We start from the raw sequence: 13,028 nt of genomic DNA, 5'->3' as shown, positions 1-13,028 counted from the left end.
CATAGAGGAATCCCGGGCAGATGCCAGGCTTGATTTGTCACAGAATAATAAACTGAACAGAGTGACATATGCATACGTATATGGAATTAATTTTAATATTTGCTGATTATTGTTTTATATATTGGTTAAAGAATATATTGATATCTGGAATGTGGAATTAAAGGTAATATTTATATACACTGAGTTGTGGCTCATATAAACCACTAACATTTTTCAGGAATAAGATATCAATGATGTGTGGGTTGATGTGAGTTACAGTTATTATAAGGGTCGGCGGCTGATGCATTTTGGCAACCTTCTCCTCTTCATCATTTTTGCTTGTAGATAAATTTATAGTATATAGAATGGTCAGAGGGTCCCACTGCTTTTCATAATGTTTTAAAATATGTACTTGATAAAATAGTGGTTTTTGAAATTATATAATATGTGTGCTTTATGTACTTGACGTGTAGTTATTTGTTTTAAAGTTTTAATTTATTTATAGTAAGTGCATAAGTCATAGGGGTTGGGGTGTGACAAGTTGTGCCTATACTCCCGAACAAAATGGTGTAGCCGAAAGAAAAAATCGTTCCCTCCTAGAAATGACCCGCTCTATGCTCATTGAGTCAAAAGCCCCGAAACACTTCTGGCCAGAAGCTATTGCCACCTCAGCCTACCTCTTAAACAGATTACCCACAAGTATCCTCAAACACCAAACACCACTCCAAGCCCTATCCTCCTTCACCAAAATTCCACCACCCTTAACTCTTGAACCACAAGTCTTTGGGTGCTCCGTTTTTGTTCACACCCCGAAACATGAACAAACCAAACTTTCCCCTTGTATAATCAAGTGTGTCTTCGTGGGATACAGGGTAAACCAAAAGGGGTATAGGTACTTCGATCCTAAAACCAACCGAGTGTTTGTCACCATGGATTGCAATTTCCTTGAAACCGAATACTTCTATACTCACCTCAGCGGTCAGGGGGAGAGTAGTGGTAAGGACCCGCTAAGTTGGATATCAGCGCCAATGCCAACACCAAGTAATCTCGAAGTGGGCCTAACAGAGACGGTAGTAAGCGGTTCCGCCGAGTAAGTCTCTGAAGTAGGACAGTTTGTTCCTGAAGGTGACGCTCACCCAACTACTTCCCCGTTGAGGCTATCCAATGTAAGTATTGATAACCCTGTAATCCCGGCTCCTTTTACTACTGATGATGTAAGTGTTGATGAAGAAACAGACCCCGTTGCGGAGAGCACAGGTGAAGAAGCTAGTAAAGTAGAAGGGGTCGAAGGAGTTGACCCTGACACAGGGGGATACATCCTTCCTCATCAGGAGAACAGGGGAGTTTCACCTAAAAGGTACACACCTGAGAGGATTAACAGGAAGGCTCGCTACTCCGTTGCTTGACTAGTTACGAGTCATCTATCAGAAATGGCCCAAGCTTTTGAGAAAGTACTGTATGAGGAAGAAGAGATCCCACAGTCATGGGAAGAGGCTATGAGACATAAGCACTGGAGAGAGGCAATGCAAAAAGAAATAGACGCACTGATCTGAAACAACACTTGAGAAACGTGCATCTTACCCAAAGGGAAGCAACCTGTAGGATGTCGATGGGTCTTCACTATCAAGAGGAGACCAGATGGCTCAGTTGAGAGGTACAAAGTAAGGCTGGTTGCGAAGGGCTATACTCAGACTTATGGGGTAGACTATTCAGAAACCTTCTCCCTAGTAGCCAAGATGAACACAATTCGAGTCTTATTATCTGTAGCGGCAAGTAGAGATTGGCCTCTGCACCAATTCGATGTGACGAATGCCTTTCTTCACGGTGAGCTGAAGAAGGAAGAAAAGGTATATATGGAGGCTCCTCCAGGATTTGCAACAGACTTCAAGATAGGTGAAGGATGTAGGCTAAGGAAAACACTATTTGGGTTGAAGCAGTCCCCAAGAGTATGGTTTCGAAAGCTCGTCGGGGCAATGATCAGTTATGGGTATAAACAGAGCAACTCCGATCATACTCTGTTTCTGAAGAATAAAGGAGGTAAAATCACTTGCTTGATCATTTACGTCGATGATATGATTATCACAGGTGATGACTTGGAAGAAATTGAGAGCTTGAAGAGAAACCTGTTTCAGGAATTCGAAATGAAGGATTTAGGAGATCTCAAGTATTTCCTTGGGATTGAAGTGTTAAGGTCACAGAGAGGGATCTTTTTTAGACAGAGAAAGTACATTTTGGACATCCTAGCAGAGACGGGTCTCCTAGAGTGTAAGCCAGCAGATACGCCTATAGCAGTTAATCATGGGTTGCAGAATAATGATAAGGCCGAGTTGACCGATCGAAGCCGATATCAGCGACTAGTTGGAAAACTTATTTATCTATCACACACTAGGCCAGACATTGCCTACGTAGTAAGGATCGTAAGTCAATTTATGCATCGACCACAGACGGACCATATGGAAGCAGCGCTCAGGATTTGCCGATATCTGAAAGGGACAACAGGACATGGAGTGTTGTTCTCTAAGAGTGATAATCTTGACATTCATGGGTACACCGATGCTGATTGGGCGGGGAATCCTAATGATAGAAGGTCAACCGTCGGGTACTTTACCTTTGTTGGAGGTAACTTGGTGACTTGGAGAAGTAAAAAGCAGAAAGTGGTTGCCCTCTCGAGTGCTGAGGCAGAGTTTCGTGAAATCAAAAGTGGACTGACTGAGATAATGTGGCTAAGAAGACTGATGAAGGAACTCAGCTTAGCTCCTAGCAGAAAGTGTCGACTATACAGTGACAACAAGGCCGCTATAAGTATCTCAGAGAATCCAGTTCTACATGATCGAACCAAACATGTTGAGGTGGATAGACACTTTATCAAAGAAAACATTAAAGGGGGCATTGTAGAGCTGCCATTTGTTCGCTCAGAGGATCAGCTTGCTGACATTTTGACAAAGGCAGTCCAGCAAGAGAGTTTTAGAAGATGCTCCTTGCAAATTGAATATTGGAGACCTCCACCACTCAGTTTGAGGGGGAGTGTTAGAAAATGAAAGATTGTGATAAGATTTGTAATTAAATTATAATACTTGGTGCTCAAGAATACTTGGAGCACAAGTTTCACCATTGTTTGTAATCCCTATTTAAAGGGTGTTTTATACAATGAAATCATCATCCTATTTCAAACAATAGTTCTCTTTTCTTCTTCCCTTTCAATTATGTTTTCTGCACCATTTCACATACAGGTCAATTGCCAACTCAGATGTTCAATCTCTTCCACACAAGGGAACTTTTTGGTTCGTATTTTCTATCAGCTTCTATTGTTTGTATGTCACGACCGCATTTTCTAAGGATAGAAAACACGGTTGATCGCGACTAGGGGTGGTTTAAAGAAGCGGAGAAGAAAAGGGAAAACAACAAAATTCGACCAAAGCTTGATATAAATGAGAATAGTTCGAATAAAATCAGAGTATCATCTCAATAATTGACAACTCAAAGGGATACAATATCTCATCAATAAATGATCTCAAAAGAAACAACATTCAGCGGAAGCATTCGAGAGAAGAATAATATTATGTATGAAGACATAATATATTCGTAACATTTAAAAGCAAACACAAATCTTCACCAGCTCTGCTCAACACCCACCGCGCTCGTCGCAGCTTAACCTGCACATTTTTTAAAAAGAAATGCAGGGCTGAGTACTTGATGCACTCAGTGGACTCATGCCGAAAACATTTTATACAAAGTATTTATCATGCCACCATTGAGTGCCCTCGGGGTTTTAACTTTGAAAATGCCCGAGACACTAAAATCATTTCCATTGTAAAAGTCGGTTGATCAACCATTTTCCCATAGATGTCTACCATATCTGATCCATTAATGACAAGGAATGTGGCCACATTCCAAGTCACTAAACCGGCCGACCCAAAAGACGGCTCACAATCCCCATTGGTGTACACTAGCCTGAGTAGGGACTCACTCCCTAGTCAGACCCGAATTCGATTATCCATAGATGGCAAAAGCCACATCAGATAGGTTCCATAGATAAAACAAAACACGGCATCACAAATATTCATTTTCACATAAAAATATACTTAGGGCATTGCCCTTATTTAAAAAGAAAGCCCACTTCGTTCGCTTAAAATCCTCAACTTGTCTTTCTATCCGTTCTCAAATAGCATGCAAAATCATCCCCTTTTTGAAAGAACATAATATGCTAAAAATTAGACTTTAAGAGAAATAAATTTAATTCAAACAAAGCATGCATGTATAAATCTTACCCTTCAATCTCTCTTTGGAAATTATAAAATTTTTTGCGACTCTAGCACATCGTTTTCATCCTTCTATTGACTCCGTTTGAGCTCTCATCATTCTTGTATTCTATTTCCAGTTTAACTCAAATAAACAAATAGCCCAAGCCTCCTAATTAAAACCAACATCTCCTGATCCTAAACTATATTTATCAGTATTGCTTGAAACAAATCTTATGGCCAAAACATTAAATAGAACAAGGGGTCATACTCACATCTCATTTTCTCATTACGTAAACTCCAAATGGGATGTGAAAATGTCCACTCCGTCTGCCTTCTCTCTCGCCGTCACTGGTCTGTTGCACAAGGCTGCTGTCTGCCGTCCAAGTCCGACGCAGCCGTCGCTGAACTGCTGCATACGGCTGCTATCCGTCGCTGCCCTCGCAGTACAGCCGCTGCATTTCCGCCGCCTCGCATCCTGCCTCGCATCCTCTCTCTATCTCTCTTAATCTTCCACCACCAAGCAGTCCTAATTTACTATCATATCTCTCTCAAACTCGCCGCTAAGACTGCACTTCCCTCGGTCAGTACGCAGCGCCGCTGCTCTCACGGTGCAGTCGATGTCGTCGCCGCCGAGCAGCCGCTGTCGTGGCCATCTCCCGAGCGCCCCAGCCGGATCAGCCCTTATTTCCTCATCAAAACCGTGGGGTTGAGAGAGACGATCTAGCTGTCGATTGTCTTCGTATTTCTTTCCCATTGATTGTGAACTATGTAGATTGTGAATGAATTCCCAATCTTCTATCTCTCCCTCTTCGAAAGAAAGGTATGAATCTTGGATGTGAATTTGTGAAATTTGGGGAGAAGATTGTAGAAATCAAAGGACTTGTCAAAATCGATGGGGATTTAATTGTGAATCTGAAAAGCAAGGAGTCGTGGGGAGTTGTATTATAGCGTCAGTCGTGGAGCAGAATTTGAAGAATCCCATGAAATTAGAACAAAATCTGACGGTTGGCTCTTTGGCTCTAACAAGAAATAATTTTCGGGCTCAAAAATAATAAATGGGTTTCCGCAAACAAATAATTCAACTTGTAAAAGAATAAATGTTATAGGCCCAAATAATATATCCACCTCTCGACAGAAGAAACAAAGACGAAAAATTTCCAGGTGCTCTAACGCTGTCATTTTAAGAACAATTAATAAGGTAGAAAAAGTCGGGTGTTACATTGTATTGTATGTTTCAATTAGAGCTTAATCTAAGTCTTGCAATCTCCTCTATATACGTATTCATTTGTGGAATTCATTGGTTCGTAACAATGAATGCTTGATGAATAATTAGCTTCTTAATTGAGTTTTACTATCGTGAAGCCATTGACTCTAATCTCTATATTATTTGGAGACACTAGTATTTCTAGGTTTTTTGTTTTATAATCTCAACAAGAGGAGTAATGATATCACCATGGTATAATAGATTTTTATTCACAAGAACAAGAATGGGTTAATGACATAATAAAACGTCTATATGTAGGAACTAGTGCATTGAATAATTTGTTCTGATTTAGTGCCATAACGTTTATATTATTTATGTGGATTTTTGTGTGTTATAACTAATGCATTGCAAGATTTGATTTGTCAGCATATGGACTCTCTACTCTTGGTAAACAAAATAAAAAAGACTCGCCAGCCAAATAAATAAACAAAATAATTTCATAGTATCGTTGGTACGTTCCATAGTAGTGGAGACATTTCTATTTTTAGTAAAATGTCAACACATTTCTTCTCACCTACTTTACAGCTATAATTGTAACAAAACTAATTTAAAATATTACACGTTAAACTGAATAAGATTATACTCCTTCCATTTCGTAGTAGTGGAGTCATTTTTCTAGTTTAGTACGTTCCATAGTAGTGAAGTCATTTATCCTTTTAGTAAAAGTCAATATATTTCTTAGTAGTAAAGTTGTCACGACCGCACTTTGCTAAGGATAGCAAAGCCGGGAAACCGTGACTAGGGGTGGGTGTAACACCCAAGAAAAATGACCTTAGTCGGAAATTGATTTTCTGCTTAGGAAACCGGAGAATCAAGACTCTTTTCGTATAATTCGATATTGGAAATAGTGGTAATTAATTATATGATTAAAATGCTATGAGAGTGAAGATTTTGAAATAGTACATGAATTATAAAGAATGCAAATGGTACTAGAAACTAGTGTAAATTATCTGTAAGATTTTTTCGCATATTAATTCAAAATTAAGAAGGAAATAAATTGAAATATTAAAGTATATGATTAGAATCTGATTAAATGAAAATTAAGTGTTATAGGTTGGAAATGGAGATATTAGAAGAAATATATTAAGAAGTGTAAAACTTGTATATCAGGTTTCCGGTTATTGTTTCAACGACGAAAATGGACAAATTAATTAAAATAATTAATGAGAGGTATTGTAGCAATTTAATTCAGTATTATAAGTATACTTTGAATAAGATTGAGAAAGAAATCAGGATTTATACGATGTTCGTGTAGAAAATTCGATAGAAGGGCATTTTGGTCTTTCCACATGAATGGAAATAGGATTTGATATAAATGTTTGAATTGGATTTAATCCCATGTTTTTCAATGATCTGTTCTGAATTGTTGGGCTGTGTAGAACAGTGAAAATTCTGGTTTAACAATTTTTAAAACACCTTTTTATGAGTCTAGTATTGCCCTGAATATTTTGGAGAAATTTGGAATTTATTTAATACATCAATTAATTGTTATAAAAATACATCTACAAGTTGTCATAATTTTCATAATGGAACCAGATTTTATGTGTTTCATCTGAATTATTCAGAGTAATTAAGCTAGAGGTAATTTTGATGAAGCAATTTCTAAATTGACTATAAGGTGTCTAGATGTTGTATGTAATTTATAAAGAATTTAAAAGTATTTTTAGTATTTATGATAATTAATTTGAAAATGTTGCCAGAAACTGTTCGGTTTTGATAGTTCGGGGAAGAATGTTGATATCTCTCAAATAAGCAGGAATTTTCGAGTGGATCTTGTTGCTTTGTAAACTAGGCTTCCAAGGGTATTTGAAAGTACTAGGTTACGCCTCTAAAGCCTTTTAAATTAATATATAACGTTAACGAGAAAACAGTCCAATGTAGTTGTTATATTAGAAGTTAATTGGTGAATCTTGGAATCACTTTCATCTAGGATGTTAGATGAGGATAAAGGGAAGAGTTAGCTTATAGAAGTATTATTTCTCGATAAATTAATTTGTGTTATAATGCTATAAGGTATCTACACCGATATGTTAGCAAAGGAAAGGAAAAAGGGTCGGCAAAAGAAGAAATATCGAATAGAAAGGTTTGGAAATAAACATCATCCAAGTAGCATGCTCAACTCTTAAGTTGCCTAATTCTCTTACTTGTTTTTATGTGATTATTATGTGACCTATTGTCTAAGTAAATTATGATTAATTAGGTGATAAAAGATTTATGAAATAAAATATAAGATTGTGATGAATTGTTGCATGAGTTGGTAATGAAATATGAAAAAATGAAGAATATGATTGTGACTATAGATAAACGTGGAAATGAGCATTAAGGTAAATATGATAAATGATATATGTTGATGAGATTACATGGGATGATGTCTGATCTATCTATCTATCCTTGATGAGGTCTGATTTGTCTGTCTGTGTTGATGTGTTATGTTGTATATAAGTATTGACACGAAAATAAGTATGTTTGACTGTGTTTACGCCCGTGCTTGAATGTATTCTGTTGGTACAATTTGCATGCCATAGGACAGCAGCGCTGCATTATCTGTGATCACTCGTCTTCTGGATAACCGAAGCGAGGATCGTCTCTGTCTCTGAAATCTGATCTCTGTCTCTGAAATCTGATCTCTGTCTCTGATTTATCTGGCATCTGTGATCTCTGATCTCTGTCTCTGTCTACCCCTAAATGGGTGGTCTGTGCGGAGTCCTCTCGAGGACAAATTCCGCTCTGCATCTGATTCTGTTTCTGATCTGGTCCGTGTACCCTAGTCTGTCACTAAGCACTTAATGGGGCTATATGTGTTTGATTATGTGAAAATTTTTGTGATCTATATACGTGTTTGTGTGTGAATAATAATAAGTGATATGCATTTTGCTTTGTACTATATGACTATATCCTATTGGTTTACAAAGTGATTTATGATTATAAATCTGGTAAATTCCATGAGATAGAGGATGATGACTGTTGATATGTTCTTAGATTTATGTTACTCATTGTTGGTTTCTTGGCATGTGATGGTTATAGGGGAGATGCTATCTAAATTATGTTAGAAATTAATAAAATGATAATAATATGATAGAGGTGGTAATAATTGGAAACTAAAACAATAATAAGAATTGTTAGAATTGTAAGTTGTACTCCCTCCGTCTCATTGAAGATGACCCACTTTCCTTTTTAGTTTGTCCCAACTAAGATGACCCATTACTTAAAATGAAAACACCTTTAACTCTACTTTATTCCCTCTCTCTTACTTTACTCTTTCCTCTCAACACACAAAATAAATTTGCATAAAATCTCGTGCCACCCAAGAAATGGGTCATCTTCCTTGGGACGGAGAGAGTATGATTTATTACTTGAAGAGAATTTTGGCTAAAGTGTTGAGTGTGCTACAGGTTAGTCGGCATTGGAGAGTACAAGTCGACCTTCTTCATGTCTGTCTCAACGCTGCATCCTTGGCGGGTCACTGAGCTCTATCAGTAATAGACGTTTCGAATTGTTAGTTGTGGCATGTTAGCACTAAATATTATGCTAAGTTACTTCCGCTGTAATTATAAATATTGATTAATGATTTAAATATTTGGTTTTGAATTCAGAAAATGAAAATTTTAAATTGTCATACTTTACGGTACCGGAATTGTGACATCACCTACTCGGCCGGCGGACGATCGAGTGGGGGGTGTTACATGGGGAATAAGAAGAGGGGAATAAGAAGAGGGGAATAGAAAGGGGATAATAATGACGAATATTCACTCAGAAATAAAGGTAAACAACTTCAAACTAACTCTTAATCACCAGAACTTGAATAGACATCTTACTTTTCAATAAATAATTATCAGAGTATAGGAGAACAGTCGATGTTATCTAGAACCTTAGTACGCAGCGAAAATGAACACGGTCACATGTATGGAGACATGCATCTCTGGGAGCCTCTACTTAAAATAAAAAGAAAATCATGACTCTGCTCAGCATTCTCCACCATCACTGCTCAACCTGCACATACAGAAATATATGCAGGGCTTAGTACAAAAATACTCAGTGAACACATTGCCAAAATATACACACATACGTTGAAAATATTGTCATGCCATCACATAATACCGTGAGACATTCGTCCACAAATTCCTTCGCTATGGATATTACAAGGCAGTGCATAAACACTCTACTACAAATTAAAAATGAAAAGATAATACCAATCCCTAAGGGATAAAATTAGCATCCAATTTCATAGAATTAGATTCAAATTAAAATAAGAGAAATTAAATACTTACAAAATTAGAAAACAAGTATAACATATTTATCGGGGATAAACTTTATTATCATATAGCCATAAATTTATCCTTATGGATAGTGATTTTCTCCGGATTTAGAATTTTCCACGTTAAATTATTGTGAAAGGATCGTTTTTTATTTCCTTTTAACATAGCATTAAAAAATTGTCTGTGACTATTTTACTTGTAATTATGTTTGACTATCATTAGTCACATGCTCTTGTTGCAACTATTGGTTAATTTATTTGGTTTTGACAGAGTCATATAGTATATGTTAACACATTGCCTGCATCTTAATTGCACCCTAGTTTCATGGCAGCTGCATACTTCACCTCAAATGAAGATTGAAATTGTATGCAAAGAATCGATTAAGCCTTCTATCCCTACACCCACTCATCTATCTCTTTCATTGAGAGAATCAGTGGCGGAACCAGGAAGTTTAATAAGTCGGGGTCGAAAATTTTAAAATTTACTCCCTCCGTCCCACTTAAAATAACACACTTTTCTTTTTAGTTTGTCTCAAATAAGATGACACATTTCTATTTTTGGATCTTTCTTTCTCCAAGTAATACACTCGACCATTTTTTCACTCCTCAATTAAATATTCAATTCTCTTTCTCTCTACATTAATACCTACGGTCACATTTTCTCTATCCAATTAAACACATTAAGCAACAACTCCTAAAATCTAGTACCGATTAAAAAATGTGTCATCTTAGTCGGGACGGAGGGAATACTAATAATAGTAAAATATTATATATAACAAACGTTACAATTTTAAAATGCATTAGATAATGATTTTTACAGACGAATATGTCATCTCTTGAAATTGTAGAAAATTATTTTCGCTATCAATTTCATATACTCAATTGACCAATAACAAATCTATTTTAATAAGTTTAACAAATACTTAGTAAATTTAAGAATGTTTGGAATTAAGCTAGTTTTCATTATTTGGATTTTGTGATGATTTGATTTTAATGATTAAGGGTGGAATTAAATTATGATGAAAGTATTTTATAAGAATAAATTAAACAAATTAGAGATACATTGTTAAACTAATAAATTAAACTTATTAGAGATTTTTCTGAATTGGACTACAGATAGGTTAGGGAGAACAAAATAAATTAAATACTCCTGCGATTTGCTCAACTAGAGGACTATAAAAATTGGGTAAATATAGATATTTATCTCTATTTTTTCTAATTTCTACCATTTGACACGTCAAATGTTTTACCGTGTTTAGAGATATATTGAATTAAAAAACAGATCTTGTCTACTTCACTGTTCATCTTTCTTCTCCACGCCGTCCCCTTTTCTTCTTTCCATAATTCCTCTATCTATTTGAATACACATTTACAACTATTTCTCTTCTTCTCTTCTCCTCTTCCGTTGCCCAAATCTTGTGTTCTCTTTCCTAATTAAATTTCCAATTTTAGAAAATCAAGCGGCAGGATTCGCTCGTTCTTGGGGCGGAGACCGGTCGGAGGTCGGGTACGGGCTATGTAATGGGGATTCAAGGTCTGGGGCCGGCCAAGCCCACGTTGGCGCGGGGGCTTGTCCCCATGTAGTTCCGCCGCTGGAGAGAATCCCTACAGTTTACAGCCCATTAATTATTTGCTACTCCCTCTGTCCCTGAATTTTTGTCACATTTTTCCATTTCTGTCTGTTTTACGAAATTTGTCACATTTCACTTTTTACCGGTTTTATAGTGGACCCTACATTACACATTTCAAGGTGATCTTCAATTCCTGCATTTTGCTTCAGCTTCTGTTTGATATCATCCAAACTGTTTCTCCTTCGTCATATTTTAACCATAGATTATACTAATACGGAGTATTAAATTAAACTGTGAAGTAGGAGTATCTTTCTAGCCTCTAGTACACAATATTTCTGATTTCCTTCATGTAAATGCTGTAACATTTGTTCGATATTTCCTTTTCAACGCCACATTTGTGCATTATGCACGTCTCCAGCACTCTGCTGGTATGATTTAAAATAAGCATATATATCAAGAGTGTAGATCATGTGCTGTAAACGTGGCGTCGATAAGGAAAATTGGATAAGATAAATGGGTCTCTGTTTTCGAAGTTTTTCCTTTCCAGGAAAAGAAGGCTCAGTTGATTTTAATTTAGCTCTCTGAAATTTATCTTCTTTGAAAAATAGGTGGTATAGAAAACTGATCATAATTCATATACTAGTCTTTCTGTTGAAGGCAACTTTAGACTCAAATTAATTCTTTTTCAATAAGTGTAAAAGTCAATCCAATTTTGTGTGAGATACATATAGCGACGGAAATCCCTCCGCAGTTGAAGAAACAAATCATCACTCTTAGCATGATCACCTTCTCGTCTTCTCCTGGTGATATCTGGAGTTTCTGAGCTCTTCCATGTTGGATTTTGTATGATTGTTGATAGTGAGGAGATCGTCGAGGCTCGTGTTCATTCCTCACTATCAGAAATCATACAGAATCCAAACATGGAAGAACTCAAGAAACTCTAGACATCACCAGGAGAAGCCGAGATCGTTGCAGTTGATGGATGAGTTATCTTGAATCCTCCCTGCCAAGGGGTAGAAATGAGTTAGGATATTGGAGAGAGATTATTTGAGATTCAGTGGCGGCTGAGATTTTGGAGCTCTAGTTGATGATGCTTGTAGAAGAAAATGAGGGGAACATAAATGGGAGGTTGAATTTGGTCTAGGAATGAGAGTTTTAGGTTACTGACATGGGTTGGAGTTGGAGATGAAGGCTTAATCATTTCGTTTGAGATTATCTCCACCTCTAAACCCATAATTCCTTTGCAGATTCTAGGATTTGATATTTTTGTATGATATGTAACCATGCATATTTATAGGTAAAAGTTGTGCCATTAGTGTGTTGACAGTTGTTAATTTGCTTATTATATGTGCCCAAATTAGTTTAAATCATACTACTCTATAGTCTATAATTATAAGTATCTTCTCATTCCTATTATTGCATCTGACATCTACATGCCTCGCCCTTGTATGAATTGGTAATTCGGAAGAAAATTAGTTAATTAAGAAAAAGCAGCTAGCAATCAATTTGTTTCATTTATAAACAAATCCTATTCTCTCATAATGGTGAGTGTCAATTTTTGTTCCCCCATATACAATCCCATTCCCATGGCATTTAAAATAAGCGTATACTCTCATACAAAAAGAATTGAAACCCAATCCTATGGTTCCTTCACATTCCGGTCCGACAGTTCCGCTAAGGGGGAGAGCCTAACACACTTCCTACCAAAAGCCCACCTT

Source organism: Salvia hispanica, chromosome 5 (assembly GCF_029641045.1).
Source record: "Salvia hispanica isolate PSC_SH4W2 chromosome 5, Shi_PSC_v1, whole genome shotgun sequence".
NCBI lineage: Eukaryota > Viridiplantae > Streptophyta > Magnoliopsida > Lamiales > Lamiaceae > Salvia > Salvia hispanica.
Note: the sequence above shows the minus strand (reverse complement) of the source record.